The following is a 23,397-nucleotide window of genomic DNA, read 5'->3' as shown; positions in this document are numbered from 1 at the left end:
CTAACGAGGCTCAGAGCTTGCCCTGGTTCCGAGCATCTTCGGTCAGAAACTTCAGTCCCCGCTGATCAAGTTACTCCAAATCCCACAACAATACGGATCAAGTCCCTACCTTCGGTGACCTCCGTCTGGTGAACAGAGACAGTCATTGTTCAACAAACAAACAAACAAACAAAAACGAGCCAAAAACAAACATGAAATCACAGATGGTGTCACAAGCTGCGGGGGGAGGGGGGGGCGGGGGGGCGGAAACCAGGAGAAGCCTTGGAAGGCAAAGCGGGAGGACCAGGTGTGGTGCGTTCCAGGAGCGATCAGGAAGGCCTCTCTGAGGAGGTGACAATTTGCTGGACCTGGAAGGTGAGAAGCAGCCAGTAAGCCAGGGGCTGGGCGGAATCCGCAAGGACTGGGTTTGCGCCGGTCCCAGTTCAGGAGGCCTGGGACCACCTCCAGGCCAGTCGCTCTGGCAGCCCTACAAGGCTGGCGTCCTCTGCCATCGCACGGAAGCACACGCTGGGGCTCAGAGAGGTTCAGTGATTTGATCAGCACCACACAGCCAATAGCAGTGGAGCATAATCCAAGGACCTCTGGCCCAAACCTCTGCCTTAGCATTGACCTTGTTTGATATGACTCAATGATTTATCAGCTACCACCACTGGCAACTCAGTTTACACTGGGTCAGCTAGGTAACTAGTTAGTAGTCTATGTATACACCCTTAGATATACTCAGCCTCACTCCGAAGAGGATCTGAAGGACAGGATTCTCTGTATTTGCTGGAGTCTCCTGCAAACAGAGCCGCCGCTCCAGCTGGACTGGTGCGTGATACAGCAATCCCTTGAGGATGTCGTCTCCGGACGCAGGTTCGGACTTTTTAAGAAACTCACAGCCAAAACATCCAATGAGATGCTTAGAAACCTTCTCACCCCCGGCTGGGTGTTTGCCCAGGATGCTGCTGTTCCGTCTGCAAAGGTTGCATGCATACCTGGAAACTGAAGCCTTTCTTTAGCAGGCCAAACACCAAGCACCAAGCAAACATCACCTGGTGAGGAGCAAATGGCCCCTGGAGAGTTGAGTGGGGGTCTGTGAGCTCTGCTTGTCTCCGCTGCCGTCATCCTGAACACAGGTGTCATCACGGGGGCGTCTTCCACCCCTGCCCCGCCCTGACTCGCGCTGCACAGCAGAGAGAGAGAGCGATCCAGAGTGGCAGAACGGGCTCTTTCTGACCCTCTGGCTCACTTCCAAGCCTGCCGGTTGATGAAACCCATTGCAATGATCTCCATGAAATTCAGCAGGAAAATGGGTCACTCCCCAAATTGCCAAGTCTGCCAAAAATAGGTACGTTACATCATGGCCACACAGGACCTGACTCTTTCTCAACCAGGTGTGCAATCGGGGGGTTTTTCTAAGTAATTTGCCAGCTGAAAAAAGAGGCTGCCATTCAGGGAGCCCTTATTAGCCTGGAATAACAGCCCGAGTGTGTTCCAGGCACTGAGAACTATTCTCGGCCCTTTGCCCCTGTGAACTCGGCTATTCTCACTGCAGGTCGGCTGCAGTGGGAGGCGGATGCTATCGTCATCCCTGGTTCACGGGTAAAGGAACCAAGGCCCAGAGAGCTTGCATCACTTGTCGGAGGTCCCCAGCCAGAGCTCCCAACTGCACGCTCTGCTGGGTCTTACGCAAGGAAACAACTTTTACAAAGTCCTGTGAGGAGGTTTTCATCACATTACTCAGGCAAAAATCAGAACCTGCCATCCAGCTGTCATTATGGACAAACCAGGAGAGATGGGAACGGCAGAGATGACATGAGTGGGTGGTTTTCAGAACCCAGTTTCACTTTGATGACATGCAGAAACCACACAGCCCCCAAAATAAAGAATAAACAGGAGGGAGGGTGTGGAGGCTGGACATGGGTAGCAGAGGTTAGAGCTGATGTTAAAAGTCTTCCGTTATGGGGCCTGAATTAGCCCCTGCCTGTCACACGTCAGTCGCCTCCCTCTGCTGGCCCGGTCGTTCACAGGGCCAGGCCCTCAGGTGAAATCGAGCCCGATGCACCCGGACACCTTGCAGGACACAGCGCCGCACCCGCGGGCATTGCCAGGGCCTCCGCCCCCCGGGCTCCTCACTGCCCAGCTCCCGAAGGACACGCCTCCCCAGGCAGCTGGTTCTATGGGAGGTGGTGATGTGTAGGTTCAGTGAGGAGCTCGGAACGACGGCCAAGTTAGCTTTCCTGCAGGGAGGCCGTTCCAGGAAATCGTATTTTCAAGGTGGGAATTAATTATTCCTGTAATGACTCAGCGTTTCGTCTCCTCTTGGCTCCGAGAGAGAATGAGGGAGAGAGAGTGAGAGACAACACCGGGATCCCTCCTCATCCTCACCCTCCATCCCCGCCCCAGGCAGACGGGGGCCAGAGACCCCACCAGCTCACTGTCCTCAGCAGTGAGAGGGAACAAGTCCACAGGTTCCCCAAGGGACACACTGGTGTGGCCGGCAGCTGAGAGTCCCAGGGAAAAGCCACAGGCTCCTGAGTGCCCGGGGTCCAGAGGGACCCGGGGGAGATCTGCCAGCGCAGCCGGATAGAAATGCAGCCTGAGCGACGGAGGCCATTTCAAATGTTCTGATAACCGTAGTAAGAAAAAGTAAGTTAAAAAAAAACAGGTGAAATTAATTTTCATGTTATTTAGCCTATCCAAAATATTATCCCCTGGCATGAAATCAATATAAAATTATTGAGATATTTACCTTCTTTTTCAGATACTAAGTGTCTGTGTATTTTACACTCATAGTACGTCTAATTTTGAATAGCGACGTGGCCAGTGGCCACCATATAGGACACGGAGGTGCTGCTCATTGCTCCGCCTGGATTAACACGGACCTTCTGAGCACCCCCTCCCCCTGCCACCCCAGGAATCCGCCAGCTCCCTGCTGCTCAAGAGAGGACACCGGTGGCAGCAGCATCCCTGGGCTTATTAGAAATGCAGAATCTCAGGCCCCACCCAGGACCTATTCAAAACAGAACCTGAATTTTAACGCTCTCCCCAGGAGATTCATTTGAACAAGAAACTCTGAGAAGCCCGTTGCCTCTTCTTAAATACTTCCAGCGGCAGGGGACTCACTCCCTCCTCCCCAAGGAAGCCCATGCCGTCTTCGACTGGTTCTAATGATTACAAAAGCGTTTAGCCTTCCTCCATGGAGTCTCTGTGAGGCGGGCCCTGTGCTGAGCGCATCGCATAAATGATCTCGTTTAAGCCCAGCACTGTCCTAGGGGATAAGGGCTAATTTGGGCTCCTTCTCTTTAATACATGACAAAATGGAGGCCCCGCCATTGCAGCTAACTTGTCCCAGGTCACATGGCCAGCCAGCAGCCTGTCTCGGTAGTGGTTCTCTTAGCCACTCACTACACCAGGGGCTCTGGTACCTGCTGCCTGCAGCTCCTCCTGCACCCCTGCCTGAGGCCACCGAGGCCCTGGAGACGTCCGTCTTCCCAGCTAAGTGTTGTTCTTACTCAGTGAAGTTCCTCTTCAGCTCCCCGGCTCTGTGTTGGTGTGGGTTTCCCTCACTACAGATTTCATTTCTTTTGATTCCAGATTCCGTTTATTGCTTCATAAACCCTGTTGGTACCTGCCTGCTCTGTTTCCTTTCCTCATCCAGATTTAGGGCAAGTTTAGAAACGGGCAACTAAGCAAATGGACAGAAATTAATAGAAGCCCATGATGTCATTAGGTAGCTCAAACATTCCTGGTGTCCAATTAAACAGGGGACGCGGTTAGAGCAATTACGTAAGGTGCACACGTTACGGGAAGGACCCCAATTACACAAGTTCACGTAGAGGAACCGCACTGAGGACAGTGAGCCTGCCGCAGAGTGTCCGGGGGTGACAAGCCGGATGGGAGTGAGAGCGGATGGGAAAAGGGAAGACGGTGAGTGAGCTGTGAAGGGGTTTCACCCCTTAAATGTCACATGTCAGCCCCAGGAAACCAGAAGGGCATGGTGCTCCTCTGTCTGTCTGTCTTTCCGCCAAGGACCGGGAGTCGCCGCCGACGGCGCAGCCGAGGGCGGAGCGTTGGCAGGAAACGTATTCTGCCATCTCAGAAATGAACAATACTGTCCCTTTCAAAGACAAGTCATTTGCGTTGAATAACAATAGTGGAAATCATTGGAAGGCATGCTGCTGTTTGGTGGAGCACTTGACGCTTGTTAAAGGACCATCTCTTCTGGAGACGCAGAGTCACTGCGCGTTTGAGGGAGAGTGGGCGTGGCAGGGGGAGGAGAGGAGGGGTGAAGGGGGGTCGGTGAATCAGAATCGATGGCGTCAAGTCTATGGAAGTAAGACACCTTCGTTTCCGTTCGCTTCCACGTCGTCGTCTGAAACGCCTGCACGGATTTTCTCCAAAGACAGAAAGTCTGTCTGGGGTGACCAACTGTAAGACAGTGACTACGTGGAATGCGCCACATTCACCTGGAGGAGGGGGTTGAAGGGACCCCAGGAAAATCCACAGCCATCCTCCTGAGTAACCGGGCCCGTTTCATGCTGTTGACAAGGAAACATCAGACACATCGCGATGCCACAGACGGAGGAAACCAACAGTGGTTTCACACGTGAGTCCCGACTCAAAACCCTAACGGCAGACCGTCTGAGCGCAGCCTGTGATTGAGGACCCAGATCCTCCGGACACGGGCATTTCTATGCGGCTGCAGGCCCTGGTTGATGTAAAGATGGCTAAGGGTCTTGCCCAACACAATCGAGGGGACGGCAGCTGGTGTGAGATGCGCCCCAAACACCAGTGCCGGTGGGCCCTCCACAGTCACATTGTTCCTCCATTCATCCAACACTCCATGTCCACCTTCGGTGTCCTCCTGCAGGACACACATCCGGGTCTCCAGAATAAGCAAGTGCGGTTCCGGCCAGCAGGACACTGTGTGTGGTTAGCACGCAACAGATTCTTTGGGACAGACCTGCATGCGCAGGGCCCAGGACAATGCGCAGCTCGTACTGGGCATTCAGTGTAAACCTGTCAACCGACTGTCCTTGGAGACCTCCCTCCTACGTTCTCAAGCTCTCCCTTTGTAGCCATAGGCATGACAGTGGCAGACGCTTCCTGGAGGTCTCCTTTGTCCCAAACACCATGCCAAATGCCCCATGACGTTGACCCAGTGAGCACCCACATGGTAGGAAGAGGCTGGAGCCATCATTTCGATCTCTCACGAAAGGAAACTAAGGTGCCAGGAGATTGGGTAACACGTCCAGTGCCTGCCCCTTCCAGTGGGTGGCAGGACCCAGATCCAACCAGAGATTGCTGGCCTCCCATTTTGAAGCCACCTCACTGGGATGCTTCATTATTATATTCGCTCTCGGCATCAGAGACTCAGAGGGACCCAAACTGCGCCTTCTCGAGGGGAAGGGGAGGGGAAGGGGAAGGGAGGTCGCTCTGCAGCAGGAATGGCCCCCCTTGAAATGCGCCTGCAGCAGCTTCGCTGGAAAGCCCACAAATTCGCTCCTTCCACAGTTTGAAAGTCATTTGGGAACTTGGGCCCCGCGCCAGGCGCTACAGATAGAAGAAGGACCAATAAGTTCCCGCTCTCCAGGAGTCACAGGCTGGTCTGGGGGGCAGATGAAGAAATGCGCACTGTTACTGCAACGTGGCGCTGAGGCAGACTTCTCCGAATGCTGCCAGGCTGGCATCACCGGGCTGGGCCCTGAACAGGATGTGGGGACACGGCAGACCCTGCCCTCTTGTGGATGACAACTTCTCTGCCCCCCAGCAGCTTAGGAGCTGGGCAGTCCACCCTCGAGCCCAAACGCCGGGTCGAAACCAAATGTGTTTGAGGCATGCAGACCGGGTGAGATGAGATCATTGTGAGGTGAGGTCATTGCCACTCTCCAGGAGATGAAAGCAAAAACAGGCCTGACAGATGCCCCGAGTGTCCCTGTCATTTTTTCAGCATTTCCCTGGAGACGGTTCTGTAGGAGAATGGGGACCGCAGTGCTCGCCGCGGCCACATCTGCACAGCAGTCCTCGCGGAAGGCTCCCGCGGCTGCCTCTGCCTCCGCGCTCCACTTCGGTTAGAAAAACCTCAGGGGAATATCATCTTGGTCAAGGGCATATAAGGCTCAAGCCGGGTCAGTGACTGGGGACCGCTGAGGGCCAGTGGGGTCCATCAGCTCCTCGAACTTGGCTCTGACTTTGAATAACACAGACGAACTGCCTTAACACTCCGAAGGGTAATATCTAGTGGAAATAGCCCGGAGAGCTTTCTCCAGAGGGCCGCGCGGGCACACCCACTTCTCAGAGCCCTGGCCAGGGCTCTGGGGAGTCCTCCCAGCCTCCGCTGGACCAATTTTCCAAAGTGCTCTGTAATTAATGCCTCCCCGAAGAGATCCTCTCCGTGTCGCTGAGAAGAGAAAAATAAAAGCATTCCTGCAACTGTTTTATACCACGGGCCGAGCAGACTCACTTTTAGCCAGCTCAAATCCAGGACCCTGATGGGAGTAACAGCAGAAGCCACTACTGGCCAGGACGCTCAGTCTGTCAAAGGCCAGTGGAGCACGTTCGTCACTTTCAAAACGCAGAAGTAGAGCTGACGTAGAGTTTGCAGGAGGCATTGCTGTTAATAGAACAGCTCGTCGGTTTTATTTATTTGTTTTTCCTATGGAATTTCTGCAAGAGAATAGCTGGTTTAGTCTTTATGGCACCTGGCAGAGGGTCTCTTAAGTATAACCTGTTTCTCTACAATGCATGGATTTATTCATTTACTCACCCAGTATTTCTTGAGCACCTACTACATGCAAGACACTCAAAATAGACGCCAGAGAAAACTGACAAAGTCCCTGCCCTCATGGAGTTTGTAGTCTGGTGGAGGAGACGGACACATAAAATAATCAGATACACCTGTTAAATGTATTGCAATTTGTGGTAGATGCTTTCCACTCCCACCTCCCAAAAAAAAAACACAGAAACAAGAAGTGACTGATTTTAGAGAAAGATATATTTGGGATTCAGGCTCAAAAAGACCCTCCCTACAAGGGAATCGTTATGCTTCATTCACAAAGGAGCCCCCTTGCAAAGGGCTGGGAAAGGCATTTCAGGCCCGAGGAATGGCCTGTGCAAATATTCTGGGGCAGGAGGGAGCACACCTTAGCTGGCGAAGCTGAGTGAGAACCAGTGGGGCTGCAGTGTGTTGAGTGACCAGGAAAGGGCTAAGGGAGCCTGCAGGGGCCAAGCCAACTGTTCCCTGCTCTGAAGGTGGCCTGTCTCCACCAATCGTCTGCCGGGCTTCACTTAGCAACTCACTGCAACAGATCAGCGCTGACTCCTCCCCCTCTCCTCCACTTAGCATCCTAGCACTCTTCTGAGGCTCCCTAAAGAAAAACGGACACACTCTGGCCACCCTCTGCTTTGTTCCAGCAGTTTCTGCAGTGACGAAGAAGCAGGCTCCGTACAAAAGAACCTGCATGATGTTTCCGCAGCACACACGGGACTTCCCACCCCATCGAGCCGGTCCGGGGTGGCTGCACTCAGTATGCTGCCGCCGTCGCTGGTAATAATTGTTGCATTAATTGGTGCTGTCCAGACCAGACAGAACGTAAAAGATCCCACTGTGTCCAATAATTAATGTTTTTCCCTCACTGCAACGCCATTAATAAGGGGCTCTTCCAAGAACCGAGTAATTGGCTGGTTGGGCGTCATTAGGGTATTTATAGATACGCTTTGGTCTGGAGACATAGAGGAAAGCTGATTATGTTTATTTAGACTCTATTATCTATCGCTAATGTGTTATTCTGCGTTCCGATCGTCCCCATCTCTGGGTCCTAAGGATACAGGGCGCAGTCACCGAGTGATTCCAGTGACCAGCGGCACAGCCTTCTCTGCTGCAGAGGGGCGAGGGCACGGGCCGAGGGGGGGGCCCTCCGCGGGTTCCGCTTGCTCCCACTCCTCTGCCGCGACCCTTCCCCTTCCGCCAAGAAATTTGGAGCAAAGCTCTCACAAATACCAGAAAGACAGTTTCTCCTAATTAGACCTCAGAGGAGTGGAAGTATCTTGGGTTTGTGATTATCTGAAGGGTTTCTGAAAATGTAAATCCAGTCGGAAACACAGCGCTCTGAAAAATAGAGGGCGGGAGACGCTCGGGTTGGAGAAGAGCTCACAGCGGGAGCGAGCGGTGAGGTCTCCGCCGCGCTGATCGGCCCTGGCGCACCCACGGGTCTCCCTCGACCAGCAGGTGCCCACGGGACCCTGGGACGTGGGCGCAGGGCACGTGGCGCTGCTTTTTCTCCCCGAAGTCTTTGGTCCATTGGTTCTCTGCTAGAACTTTGATGAGATTTCTTATGGTTCTTTTTTAACTGGTATAGGTTTACCCAACAGTGTGAATGTGCCCAATGCCACACTATTGTACAGTTGAACATTGTTAAAATGATACATTTTGTTTTATAGATAGCCACAGTATTACTGGGGGAATAAATGGAATAATGCAATTCCTAAGCGGAATTGAAAGCGTAAGGAAAACTATGGCTTTCCCTTTGCAACTGTAATGTTAATTTTAGAAACCGAAAGAACTTCTGAGTAGCCTCATCTGTACACAAAGCCATGCTCCAGTAAACTCTTAAGACCCCTGAAATTACCAACAATAACTCAAGACAATCATTTTGTCAGCTGGATGAGCTGGACTGGACAGGGCTGTGGCATGAGCTCAGCCTTATTTATCTTTACCAGTTCTTATTAAACTTGTTCTGGGGACAATTTCTTATTCTCTTCTGGCTGTCATCTCGTATAGGTCCATAGCTTTTCCTGTGGCTCTGATAAAATAAAGAATCCAGACCCACCTAATGATGTTTAGAAGCACAGTTCAATGTGTTTGTGCGTCTACACTCTACACCCGCGTGGTGTGCTCCACGTACCCCCGATTCACAGCTCTCACTGCACTGGAAGGAGGGGAAACTGTAGGATTCAGAGCCTGAGAATCTGGGTTCAAGTTCAGGCTTCGGCCATGTCACACAGCGCGGAAGGGGGAAGAATACACGCGACCTTGTTAGGCTTCCGTGTGCGCACCCAGGAGATGTGGCTGCCGCTAACATGTGCTTGGCAGAGTCGGGGCTGGAAAGACGTGAGGTGACCCGTGTGAAGGCACCTGGCACCTGCAGAGAAGGAGCCCCTTGACTATTCATCTCTCCCCGCCTGACCTTGCCCCTGTGAAAGCGCTTGACACTCACGGTCCTCTGCCTCCTCCCCTCCGCCTGCTCTGTGAAGAACACCTTCAGGATCCCTGACCTGCCTCTCTCCGGTTTTGAAAAAGGCTCCCTGCAAGTAGATCTGTGCATGGATATGTGATGTAACTTTGCACATTAAATGTGCAATGCTTTTAGGAAAATGATGCCTTTCTCCCCCTGCTCATCCCCACCTCCTCCACACCACCCCTGGGACCAGGTAATTTGCGGGCACATCTGTTGCAGGTGGTGGGGAATACTCTCAGAGATATTCTTAGATCCTGGCCTGGAGTCTAAAAGTTCAGACGCTGGCCCCTGGGACACGGTGATGCCTGCAGCATCGGTGTGGTGACAGGAGCAAGCCAGGAAGGCCTGTGAGCAGGGCTGGGGGCGGGCAGGTGACCAAGATCAGTAAGGAGAGAAGCCAGAAAGACCAAGGACTGATGTCAAAGTCAAGGAAAGGAGGCAGGCACGCCCAACCCAAACACACGCCTACTCCTTATTTATCAGATACTACTTACCAGATATTACCTGGCCCCGGCGAGCAACTTAACCCCTCTGGGCCTCAGCATATCTCCTGGGTCAGGGAGGAGTACAGACCTGCTCAGCTCTTGGGCTGAGGCTGTTCTGGCTGGCCGCACTTTAATTTTCAGAGTGCCTGCTGGGCACCCCGCATTGTGCCAGGTGCGGGGGGCGGGGAGCGGGACGGCGGATCAAAGAGAAGACGAGGGAGTGAAATCATCACCTGCCTGAAGGAACCCATCGCTCTTCTCAAAGTCTTGCCACGGCGCCTCAGTTTTCTTAGCACAAAATCCCAGCTCTGCATCGAAAGCCATACCTACCTGGGACCCAGCCCAGGCACTTCTATCAGACATTTTCTAATGCTCCTTTGTCGTCCTGAAACAAAATTCAGAGGTAATATAGTGTATCTACACATAAGATGTTGAAATCAATAGAATGCCTTCCCTTTCATATAAAGGGGGAAAGAGAAATAATTCGTAATAAAACCCACTTGCATTTCAGTATGCAGATTCTCTGACATGACCTCACTGACCAGCATGAGGACTTGTGTTTGTGCCTAAAACCGCAGTGAACACCACAGCTACTCACACAGACCGACCACAGCTACTAACATAGACCGGCCACAGCTACTCACACGGACCAGCCACAGGCACTCACACAGACTGGCCACGGCTACTCACACGGACCGGCCACAGCTACTCACACAGACCAGCCACAGCTGCTCACATGGACTGGCCACAGGTACTCACACGGACTGGCCACAGCTACTCACACAGACCAGCCACAGCTACTCACACAGACCAGCCTCAAGCATGTTGTTTGGAGGTTCAAATACCAAGGTCAATGTTGCCATGGCTGATGTGACTTTCCCAGCACACTGAACACTGCTCGGTAATATTCTAATCAAGGCACAATGCAACCTTCCCTCAATCTATACATCAGTTCCATTCCTAGACAATTCATAATTAACACCATGTTAAATTACCTTCTGTTTATGTGAATAAGGGAGTTATTTCCCGGCTTAGATCACTAGACATTGCCTTCACGCACATGAATATCCACGAAGGCACCCCGAAGTCACGCAGGACCCAGGAGTCTCCATCCTGGCACAGGCTGTTTCATACACTGCTTGAGGTCTTGGATCCTTGGCCCCTTCTCACTGAATGTATGGCACCCCTCTCCCTCGCCCCCAGAACCCGCACGTAAACATCCCACATAAACACCAGGGAGCAATATTGCCCCCCGCGGGAACCACCGATCTAGGCCCTGCCTGTCTCTCCAACATCGGTCTCGTCTTCCTCTGCCCTCGTTCACTGCATTCTTGGCCACACAGCCTTTCTCCGTCCTTCCAGCTCATCAGAGGGCCTTTGCACCTGCTCTCCCTCCCACCAGGGCTGCGTTTCCCGCGCTGCTCACACGGCACCTCTCCGCCTTTGGGTCTCAGCTCGCGGAACACCTCCGTGACGGCAGCTTTCCCGAGCGCCCTAATCCACACTAACACACACATCCCCCCGCCCCCCCGGTCTCCACCGTGTCACCGTTCTTGTCTCTTGGGCACACATCGCCGCTGTAATGAGCCTCTTCCAGGCTCTAGACCCCACCAGACCGGCATCAGCAACCTTTTCTGCAAAGGGCCGGAGAGCAAATAGTTCAGGTTTTGTTGGCCTTATGGTCTCCGTCACGATGATTCGACTTTGTCTTACAGCTCAAAAGCAGCCATGAGCAATGTGGAAACGGATGGGTGTGTCGGTGTTCCAATAAAACTTTATTTGCAAAACCAGTAAATGAAATCCAGGGGGTTGGATGTGGCCCATGGGCAGTAGGTTGCCAGTCCCTGCTGGACTTCACAGCTCCAGGTCTGTGTCTTTTTCTTGTGAATTCTTGGACTCTAGTATGGTGCAGGGCATGTGGTGGGAGCTGAACAAGCATATGTGGAAGGTATGGATTTGTTCAGCTGGAACAAGGAACAACAAAAAAAACGAGAAACACCTACCTAGTCTTAGCACCTACAGAAGCATTAACGTGTTGGTTGCACAACCCGCATTGTAAGAATTCTGAGAAGGGAAGGCAGGAGACTTCAAGGAGGGCTTCCTGGAGGAAGTAGCCCTGAATAGCAGCCGAAGGAAGAATGGAATGTGGGCATGGTAATTCTGGTATTCACTTGGTCAGTTGTGAATTCATTCACTCATTTGGGGACTTGTGCTGAGTGTCTGGGGATTTCAAGGACTCTGCGACCCGGTCAGACTTCTGCATGCCTGATGCTCAGGGGAGACCCAGGTTCCCCAGAGCCTGGCTCAGCAGTGCCGTGAACGGACCTTCAGCCCACCGTACCTCCAGAGCAGCCAAGCCCACTGTGCCATGCTGTGAAATGAGTGGGCACCTATCCTCAGCATTCCCCTAGCCCTTGCCCTCCAACCCCTCCCAGTCACCCTGACCACAGCCTGCCCCTGACCCGTCCACCACCCACCCAGCAAGAGGTCCCGTAATTGTGAGTCTGCAGACAGAGCCCTGGGGGACGCTGAGCAGTGGTGCTCCTGAGCCATCAGAGCATCAGGACACGCCACCAGTCAGTCATTTTTAAGTAAGGGCCATCTCAGTGGCATGATGGGGACCTGGAGACCATGAGCGACAATTCTATAGGCTTTTAAGGAATTATTTTAAATTCTTTTTTTAAAAGGAGTCAAGGTTGTCTCCACTCTTCCCTCTTGGTTTTCTTCCCTCCAAACCTCCCCTGGCTCCTGTTGCAAGCTTTATGATTTTTTTTTTCCTCTTTGCTTTGGTTTCTCTGAAACTCAGAGCCACATACGCAGCCCACAACCTGCGGGACCCTAATGGTGTTACACGGTAAACCCTCACTTGTATCTTATTCCCTGTCCCTTGGATTTCTCATCAGTTTTGAAATCACAATGGGTGCATCTCTGCAGGCCAGCTCAGGGCCTTCCAGAGATGAGCCAGGTGCCCTCGGACCCCCATGACCCCACCCCTCCGACCTGAACCCATTTTATTAATATGGAGCTTAACTGTTTTGAAGTTAACTTTCAACAATCCAATTTATCATTAGTATTTCACAGATAATACATTTTCTATCTGCTAATGAGGGTTAAAAATAGATCAACTAATTTCGCAACATAGCATTGGTGTTGTATCATAAAAACAAGCAAGAAAACGTTCCAAACAGGAATTCTTCTTGCCTGAATCTCAGCTCTGTCCCCTGTGGTGCCCCTGACTCAGTGTGCAATGGAGGGCAGCCGTGCCACCACTGCAGGGAACACCTGGAGAGAGGGGACCACGGCCCAGAAACCACCACGGGCCACGGACGGCAAACATCCCCAAAGGTCTGCGCTTAGCGGAGGGACGAAGAGCCAAGTGCCGGGATCAGAGAACTGCTCGTTCGCTCCTCGGTTGGCCCATGCGATCAGTCAAGCGCTTCTGGGCGCTGAACTGTGCGGAGCTCTGGGGAAACAGGTGAGGAGGACAAGGTGTGTGCCCTCCTGGACCTCACCTTGTCCCGGCTGGCGGTGTGTGGAACCACAATAGACAAGGGACCTACCATGTAAACCAGGTAGGTCATGCCAAACTATGCTGGCAGGGATCCGAGGCGCAGGGGGGCAGTGGACATAGGAAGAAAGGCCTCTTAGAGGAGGTGACATCTGAGCTGGCCACAAGAAGGGCAGGGGACGCACAAGTCAAGAGAAGCAGCAGCCAACGTCCAGAGCCAGAAAGAACGTGGCCACGGACGACGCAGAAGAATGGAGGCTGGCGAGGCTCCCTGCCTCCACCCGAGGTTTAAGGGAGGAGACACAGCCCTGAGGATGTCTGGGAAATGAGGATAAGACCATGTCACCCGCCTCCCATGAGAAGGGCACAAGAAGACAAAACACTGATCCTAACGGTGGGAGAACCAAACCAAAGAACAAACAAAAAGTGGCACTAAAAAGTGAGGCCTGCGACCCTCTGTTTTTATAAAATAAGCCTGTGACTGTCAGGCAAGGAGGCAATGCTGCTGAGATGCAAAACCGAGGGAGCTGTCCGTCAGCAATTCCAACAGCAAGGGTCCGGTCCCTCCCGGGCCTCCCCGCCGAGACCGTGCCTGGGGGCTCCCTTGTCATTCAGGTGCCATCTCGGGATCTCAGGGACCATGGTGCCGAGATGTTGAGAATCGCCAATGACCTCTTATTAGCTGACAAGCGAAAGCTCCTTCCTCTGTGCACCTGTCTTGAGATAAAGCATTCGGGGCGGCTGCAGGGGAGAGACGAATCCACTTGACAGCCGGCAACGGCTTCTCGCCCTATCAGTGAGTGGGCAATGCTTTCCACCCTTCAGAAAACAGTCCCCCACGCCGGCAACCTCAGGACGCTCACTGGGGCCTGCTGGGGACACGGGCACACCAGGATCACGCAGCGACAAGCAGGCAAGGCACAGAACTCTACCTCGCCACCTTTTTAATGAGTAAAATCCTCAGGCTGCTGCCGGGGCCCTCAGAGACCAGCTATTAATGAGCGCTCAGAATAGACCGTGCCTGTTTTATACGTGTACGGTGGCCTGGGAGAGACACTTCAATTTCCATTTTACATCGACTGCCACGTTCAAGTGTCCCCTTAAGGGCAGGAATCCACTTGACAAATTTTGTCTTTAAAGAGACCCATTCAAAGAGAGCCCTCTCTCCTGGCAGCCACGTTCTATACGTGAGCACTTTTCAATTTTCAAAGTATATATTTAGATTCCGTATGTGAAACCCTGGCAGATGTCGGTAGGCGGCACACACGGCTCTTCCTGCCCCTGGGGGCTGCGAGAAGAGGCCTTTGGGGTTTGTCCTCAGATGCGACGGCTTCGCTCATCGAGGTGGGAGTGGTGCCGGGGACGGGGACAGCCTCTCTCTGGTTCTATCTGCAGACCTTGGGCCCAGCCAGCAGACCACGGGGGTCACAGCTGCATGAGCAATGCCATTTCCGGGGCAACTCCACGCTCAGCAGGTGAGGTGAGACGTGAGAAGCAGGGGTGCACTGGAGAGCCTGAGCCAGGTGGGGGACCCAGGGAGGAGGCGTGACCAGCCTGAGTCCACCAGGGGACAGGTGATGGGGCCAGATTCGGGTGCAGCTTTGCAGGGGTCTACTCTGGATTAGAGGAGGGTCTGGAGAGGAGCAGGAAGGAGGAGGGGGTGGGGCTAAGGAAGGACTCTGGGAGACAGCCTGCACTTGGAGGTCTCGTCGGTGCCAGTTGTCACAAGGAGCTGCCGACTGCAAGGTGGAGTTAGGGTGAAGACGGGGCATGCGCCAAGTGGCCTCGTGGCCTGATGGACAGAACGACCTCCACCCAGCCCAGCTGTTGACCTGAACAAACCTACCAGCCGCCCCAGCCAGGTCAGGCCGCTATAGACATACTGTGCACCGGTGTGCTTAAACAACCGACATTTGTTTTTCACAGCTTGAGCCTGGAGGTCCAAGGTCAAGGTGCCAGTAGGGTCAGCGTCTAGGGAGGACTCTGCCTGGCTCGCAGGAGGCTGCCTCCTCACTGTGTCCTCCCTGGGCAGAGAGAGGCCGCTCTGCAGTTTTCACCCTCTCTTGAGGGTACCCACCCCAAAATGGGGGCTCCACCCTCGTGACCTCACCCGAGCCTAATTACCCCCAAAGGCCCCCACCTCCATGTACCATCACAGTGGGGGTGAGGGCTGTGGTGACATCTGAATCGAGGGGGAACACAAACACGTCGTCGAAAGCACCAGCTGTGTGGACTCGGGCTTAGTTGCCTAGCCGCTCCGAGCCTCCACTTTCCGTCTGTAAAATGGGTCACGTCCCTCTGCCTGCAGGCCTGTGCTGAGGAGGGTGTGACCCGCCACAAGTCCAGCGCCAGGCACACGGGCGGTGCCGGCTCTGTGGGGACTGTGTTTGTTTCCGGAGCCCAGTGATCGTCAGAACCCTCCAGGACAGGAAAGCAATCCTCCAGTCAACCTCAGAAGACCTGCGGGAAAATGTGTCACGAGCAGAAGAAATCCAGCGAAATAAAACTTATTTTCAAAGGGAACAACATGGGATGCAAGTCGTCGACAGTGTGATTTACTGTGAATTTCGTCACTGTTGCCGTCCTCAGAACAAACAGCCCCAGAAAGCACAGTGGGTCCAAGTGGCAGTGGCATCCCGGGGGGTTGCCAAGGACTTCAAAGGGTGTTACAAAACTCCGACCAGAGCTCACGTGAGTTTTTCCTAATCCAAACAACATTCTCCGTCACCAGCACTTTGGCGAGAGCGAAAGGGGCCACAGAATTGAGCTGGGGCAGAGTCCCCCTGCCGCTTCCCCAGGACCCATTCTCCCATTATTCCTCACTCATGAGCCTCTGTATTCTTCAAGCAGCAACGTGCCAGTTAAAGACTCTGGTTCCCAGCCTCTCTTACAGCCAGCTGTGGCCACATGACTAAGTGCTGGCCGCTGGAATAAGAGTAACATAGGGAAGGACCTCTGGGAAGGTTCTTTGAAAGGGAGAAAAGATGACCAGAGAAAGCCCCTTTTGCTTTACCTTGTTGCTCATTCCTACTTCCTGGAATGTGGACGTGATGGCTGGCTCTGCAGCAGGCATCTTGACACACTGAGGATGGAAGTCAAATGTTGGGAATGTCAGAGCAGGAGAAGAGAGACCACCTGGCCCCAGACGATCATGAAGCTACCACACCAGCCCACCCAGGACTTCTTGCACATCAGAAGGGAAACCTTTGTGCATTTAAGCTGCTATTATTTGAGTTTTCTGTTAGGTGCAGCTGAGGCTTCCTACTGCAGTATGTTAAGTATAACAGCTCTGGGTCTCTGGCTACCAACCCGTTCTTGGCAGGAGACACAGGTGGGAGGAAAGGGCAGAAGGTCACGGTGTAGGATGAGGGTCCAACAGCACCTTCTCGCTAGTGCCCACCGGGGGTGAATGACCCACCTGTCTCTACTTCGCTTTCTAGAGATCTCCCACCTAAGCCAAAATCCAATGTGGGACCTGAGGGAGCTGCTGCAGGAAAAGGGCAAAGGTCAAAATGAACCCTGGGTCCAGCCCTCTCTCTGTCTCTTACCAGCTGCGTGACTTTGGGCAAGCCACTCAACTTTGGAGCCTCAGTTTCTTCCTCTGTGAAATGGGACTTATAGTAACATGCAGCTGCGAGGAGAGCTACATGAATAATGTGAATGAAGTGCCCGGAATTCAGCCCTCAGAAATGAGAGCTGCCATAACAGCAGACGGTGGTGAACGGATGTTGTTGTTTTCAGGGAGCGGCCTTGGGCAATGGCACATGCTCCCTGCGTCAGTGCAGGGGCGGCCAGGCTTTGGGGTCGTGCTCTGTTTCTCCCCCGGTCGGGTCCCACGAAGGCCAATGTCGGCTGCCTGAGAACTGGAAAGAGGACAGGACCGGAGGGAGGAGACAGAGCTCCTGTCACTGGCTTCATCACTAACTAGCTGTGTGACCTCAGGCCAGTTTCTTTCTGAGCCTCAGTTTCCCCACTCGCCATGAGATGAAGCTGCTAGACTCCACCTCTGAGACCCCTTCTGACATCAAAGTGCAGCCATCCCATGATTCGGGGAGCCCGGAGAACCAGGAATTGAACCAGGATCGGAATGGCCAATCCACCTGGTCTGCTTGCACCTGCTGCCGATTCTGCCCACACCCCCTCACCAGCGAGCTGTTCTTCCCTGTTGCATTCCTGCCCTGCCAAGGGCCTGATGCAGAAAGAGGCATCATTTCTGCAGACAATGAGGCTACTTCTGAGCACGGGAGCAAGGAGAGATTTCAGAGAGTAGGTTGCCTCACTTTACACAGAATTCATGCAAACATTCAGGTGTGCAAAAAAAATTCCCAAATTATTGAAGAGCTTTGACTTGGGCGTCATCCTGCAAACCAAAAAGCTGCTGGTTCGATTCCCAGTCAAGACAGCACATGCCTGGGTTCTGGGCCAGGTCCTCAGATGGGGGTGTGCGAGAGGCAGCCAATCAATGTTTCTCTCTCACATTGAAGTTCCCCTCCCTCTCTCTCCCTCCATTCCCCTCTAAGAATGAATAAATACAATCTTTAAAAAAAAAGAGTCATCTAGAAACACAACCTTGCTCATCCGGGGCTTGCTCATATGAGTTCCCTACACAGGTGGGGGTAAAGAAATGACGCTGAGTGTTTGTCCACGGAGCTGGAGGCCCTAGCTGCATATTTAATGTGCATCACCAATCTAATCCTCCCCATAAGAATCCCACCGGGTAAGCCTCCCACCGTCACTTTGCCAACAGGATAGAGGGATGGTAAAGTTATATATTTTCGTCTCAATTAAGGTCACACAAACAGGAACGGTTGAGCCAGAATTATGACTTAGACCTAATCTAGGTTGTCACCACCACGCCGTAACTGGGAGGCCTGAAATAGAAATGCTACAAGACGACACGGCGCCAGAATTTTGTCCTCGAACCCCCTGCCACTAGCTGGCTGTGTAACCTTGGGGCGGTCCCAGACTCCCTCTCGGCTGGGGTTTTCCCATGTGCCAAAGGGGGGCATTGGCTAGACCAGAGCCCCATTCTGCAGGGGAGCACCTGTTGGTGGAACCCCAAGCTGCCGAGATGCCCCTACCTGGGTCCGTACTTAATACATACCAGGGCGGCCGAAGGGACAGCAGACAGTCATGGGAGCCATGTCCTGGATGGACAAGAGCCTGGGGACCTGGACTTCACATGTCTTCTCATGTCCACCCATCTGCAGAACCCTGCGGAATGTCTCCCTGAGGTTTGCAAATCCAGAGAGGTCTACTTACAAACCTGAATGTGTAACATTTGGGGTGTTTGAAACACCTAGACTATTAGGGCCCATCCCGTCTCTAAATACCCACCCCAACTCGCATTCTATTTAGCAACTGTCTCCACCCAATAGTTTTCTTTAGGGGACGGAGGTCCCCTCACTTGCACTAACGCGTACCTGCATCAGCCACGCGGTGCCAAATGATGTAACCGCTCTGTGGCAACCTATAAGACTTCTGCAGCATAGAGACGGCGCTGCCATAAAAAATAATTTAACAGGCCCACAATTGACACTCAACCCTTTCAGATTTGCTGATGAATGTGATGCCCACATGTTGCCAAAAGCATTTATTGTCTCGTAATTTGATTTACTTTTTTTCCAGGCTGTTCCCTGTGCCTGCAAGTAGGGGCAAAATGGCTGATGTCTGCAGATGCCATGGAGGCTAATAAAGCTCGCTGTGCTCCCAGCATGCTCTCTGCTGTCAGAAACCGGCAATTAACTTAATAGGGTTCTTGAAATGGAGTCGATCCGGGAAATGCGGCCTGTGTTGACACTCTCCTGCTGATCTAGGCAGCCTCCCGCCATTGACTCGCGGGGTCTGTTTGCTATTTGAATTATTTAGGAGCTTGTTATGCGAATTAAAAAGCAGCACTTTGCAGCATTAAGTCTAATATTTTATGATCTTCAATTGATTAGGTGGGCTTTCAGGATTACACGGAAAGGTTAAGATGAAACACGCCTCAGACAGGCAGCTCTCCCCAGTCTGCTCTGCTTTTCAGACACCGAGATGAAAACCACCCCCCCCCAAAAGGCAGCCTTCCTTTCCCTTCCAAGTGAGCCTTCAGAAACCCGTTCCTGGGCCGTCAAAGAGCTTTTCCGCCCGAGGACACCAGGTGCCCTGAGTTCACGGGGCCAAAAGGAGGCTGCCCCCCACCATTTCTCTACCTCTCTTTTGTCTCTTGCTTGGCACCAAGATACCACTGATGACATGATGCCCAGAGGGACCACATCCCAAGCCTGGGCCTGCCAAGGGAAAGGCCTGCTCTGGGTTCCTAGCTGCTCACTGGGACCTGGGTGGGGGGCACGGCCACGCCTGCCCTTGGCCAAGGGTGCAAGTAGCACACGCCCCGAGCAGCGCAACATTTATAGACCGCCAAGCTCCAGGGGACCTCCCCTGCCGTGAATGCCAATGGCAGCCCACGCTGCCAGCTGCCACCACCCTCTGCCCTGGCGGATGACCAAAGCCTTTTACTGGGCATTGCCCATCACTCCCATTCCAGTCCACCCTACCCTGTGGCCAGAAGGATCTTCCTAAAGCCCGACTCTGGCTGTGACACTGTCCTGCTCAGACACCCTCCATGGCTCCCCACTGCCGGCTGAGTTAAGTATATACTCCTCCACCTGGCGCCAGCCTCTCTTTCTAGCCTCATCTGCTAGTGCTCCCATCTGAGCAAGCCAAACGGAGCTCCTTATTATTCTGAAAACAAACAAACAAACAAACAAACAAACCCTCTCTTTTCTCAACTCTCAAGTTTTACTCATGGCATTCTCTCAATGCATTATGTCTCCCTTCTCACGTATTGAACATCTACCAATGCTTGATTATGAAAAAAGTAAATAAGTATATCATATAGAGCTTCTGATGTCCCAAGCACTTTACGTGTTATTGTTTAATCCTCCTAATAATCCTATGAGCTAGGTGCCTTTATTATCTCCATTTTGTACATGGCAAAACTGAGGTTCAGAGAAGTTAGGCAACTTCCCCAAGGTCACCCAGCTAGCTGGGATTCAAACCCAGGTAGACAAGGCTCATCGCCCATCCCCATCCTCGGTAAAGCTAGCCCTGCCCCGACCTGGGTGGCCTCTCTCTCCTCTGAGGTCTACAGCATCTGCCGGTGCCGCAGCACTGACTTACGCAGGTGGCAGGCACAGGTGCACAGCTCCCTTCTCTACCAGGACGCCAACACCTTGGGACAGTCTGGGCTTCCTTTGTGTCGGAGCGGGGCGTGGGGCCAGACTTTGCACGCACGCATGTGGTAGGTGCTGACTCAAGCAAGCTGTCAACCTGACCGCAGGGTAGCTCCCCACCAAAAGCGACACCCTGGGGGAGGAACTCGCTGGTCCCTACTGCACTTTCCCGGGGGCAGGAGGGGGTGGAGCAAAGTGCTGAGGGAGGGAAAACGGAAGCTCCGAAGGAAGAGAGACTTCAATATGAATTGAAGTGGGCACCACCTCTTTTAACCATGAAACCTTGGGGACGCGGTTACTTCACCTCACTGCCCCTTAGCTTTCTCACCCGGACAGTGGGAATAGTGGTGATCCCCAATCCATAAGGAAATTATCCAAATTAAATGAAATCATTCATCAAAAACACTCAGGAGACATGGTCCCCAGCACACATGGAGGGGTCAGGAAGAGTTAGCTGTTACTACCATTGAATCGGCCCCCGGCTGGCGTCTCCCATCCTCCCCATGGGGCTCGGGCACCCTGGGCCGGACATCCTGCACCAGGAACATGGGCTACTTAAAACCCACCTCGTAGGGTCATGGAGAAGGATTGGATAAAATAACAGAAAGGTCTGAACAGAACAGATATCCAATATAGTAAGGTCATTATTGTTTTTAATTAATATAAAACTCACCCAAGTGAGGATTTTTATTTTCCCAGGACACCCTGACCCCTGAAATCCACAGCCCTGAGCAAACCAAACAGTGTCTGCACCCCAACCCTGCAGCAGGCTCTGAGGAAAAAAAAAAGGGGATGGAGACAGCACAGCTCCGACCTCTAGGGGGCGCTTGCTTTAATGGGGAGGCGGAGCCTAGAGAGCCCACATCGCTGAAGGGAGAAGGAGGGGGCTGGGCTGCATCAGGGCCTGAGCGATGTCTCCAGGGTGCAGCTGAGAAGAGCTGCCGCCTGATCCTGTGACCTGCCATCCATCGGATCTGCAGGCCGCGCCTCGAGGATGAGAGCAGGCATGTGGCAACACCAGCCTGGAGGAGAGGGTCTGTGTAATTAAGTGACGCCTTCTTCGGAGACCTCAAAGCTCTGAGAGGAGAAGCTGTCAGTAACATTCCCTAGGTTAGAAGTTGTCTTCAGAGCCTCCCTGCTCCAGGGGGGCCGGAAAGTTGCTTTCAGAAACTATCTCACCACCACCAATGACAACTGATGGGTCAGGTTCTTGAAGGCAGTAAGATCCCACCTGGAGTTACATAAATGAGCTTAAGGGGCCTGGGGGGTGGGGGAGTGGAACAGGAAGACTCTGAAATATGTGCAAAATCCCGCATGAATGTATGCAGATGTATACACTGGGTAGACAGAGGTTGTATAAAATTCTGCATATGTGTGGATAGGCTAACTGCTAGCTGCAGTAACAAATAAGCCCTAATATACTGTGTCCCAGCCCCAGCAGACCAATAGGAAATAGGGAATGAAGAGAAGGGTTCTCCTGGCCAGGGCTCCACATCTTCAACACGTGGAGTCCACAGTTACCCTGAGCATTGACATTCAGTTGGTGGGTGGAAGGGAAAATGAGTATAAAAGATCTGACAAGAAATTTTAGAGGCCAGGCATACGTTACTCCTGCCCATACTCCATTGGTCAGAATTCAGTCACATGGGTCCCGTGACCACAAAGAATGTTGGGAAATGTAGTCAGTCTCTCTGTGTACCCAGGAGGAAAAGAAAACTGATTTGGAGAACACATCTCAGAGTTTTTCAAAAGGACTTTTACAGAAGGGAAAAAAGGGCAGGGGGCAAAAAAGAATGCTAAATATCATTAGTTTTATATACATTATTCACTTAACCCTTGCTATTCAATTTGTTTTAAAGACTTTATTCATTTATTTTTAGAGAGAGGGGAAGGGAGGGAGAAAAAGAGGGAGAGAAATATCAATGTGTGGTTGCCTCTCATGCGCCCTCTACTGGGGTCCGGGCCTGCAACCCAGGCATGTGCCCTGACTGGGAATCAAACCAATGACCCTTTGCTTTGCAGTTCAGCACCCAATCCACTGAGCCACACCAGCCAGGGCTCAATTTTTCATTTTATATCCATTATATAAAGAAGGACTCTGAAGCTCCCGAGACTAAGGCACCTACAAAGGATCCCATTGTAGCGGGTGGAGAAGCCCACAACACATGTCCGGTTGTTGCTTGTCCACCTGCAGCTTTAAAGGCACTCTTTAAAGTGGTGCAACTTTTGCATGTGACATATTTTGATTAGGGAGGCAAATGTGAATGGAGAAGATAATCTTGAGCTCATATTTTAGGGTCAGCTGATATTAACTGAATGCTTACTCTGCACTAGATACCATTCAAAATGCTTTTCCACATATTGAAGAATTACCTCCTCTTGATAACCCTATGAGCTACATCCAGCTACAACCTCAGCGTTACGGGTGAAGAAATAGAAGCACAGGGAAGGTATGTAATCTGGCCAAGGCCCCACAGCCAGTAAGTGGGAGATCAGGGACTCCACCCCCATGGCTATGCCCTGACTCCCACGCACACACTCATTCAGCACCCAGTTGCCCTTGGCTCCCCATGAGATCAAGGCGAAGAGGGAATGTGTCTCCCTCATCCTCATGCCCCCACTACACAGCCTAGGTTGCCCCTCCTGCTCAGGAGTCATGGTCTGATGGCAAGGCTCCTCCCAAAGGCATGCTGACACACCACTAGAGTCACCAGCCACTTGCGACCTTGGAGCAGAGCCCACCAGCCCAGGCAGGGTGGGCACTCCAAGCCCACGGGAAGCTGACATTCCCTTCACATCCCCATTCAATCGACCTGATGGCTTCATGAAGGCAGATGTTTACTGTCTCTGGCCACTCTGTCGTTTGAGCCAGAAGAAATGCAGCTCCTGGGGCCAGAAGCAGGCCTGGAGTGAACGGGGAGGGGAACCAAGACAACATGGCCCGTGCTCACGCTACCTGGCTTGTGAAA

This window comes from Phyllostomus hastatus, unplaced genomic scaffold (genome assembly GCF_019186645.2).
Source record: "Phyllostomus hastatus isolate PE091 unplaced genomic scaffold, TTU_PhHast_1.1 phas_scaffold_1066, whole genome shotgun sequence".
Taxonomy (NCBI): Eukaryota; Metazoa; Chordata; class Mammalia; order Chiroptera; family Phyllostomidae; genus Phyllostomus; species Phyllostomus hastatus.
The sequence above is the reverse complement of the archived record's forward strand: the minus strand, read 5'-3'. Positions refer to the sequence as shown.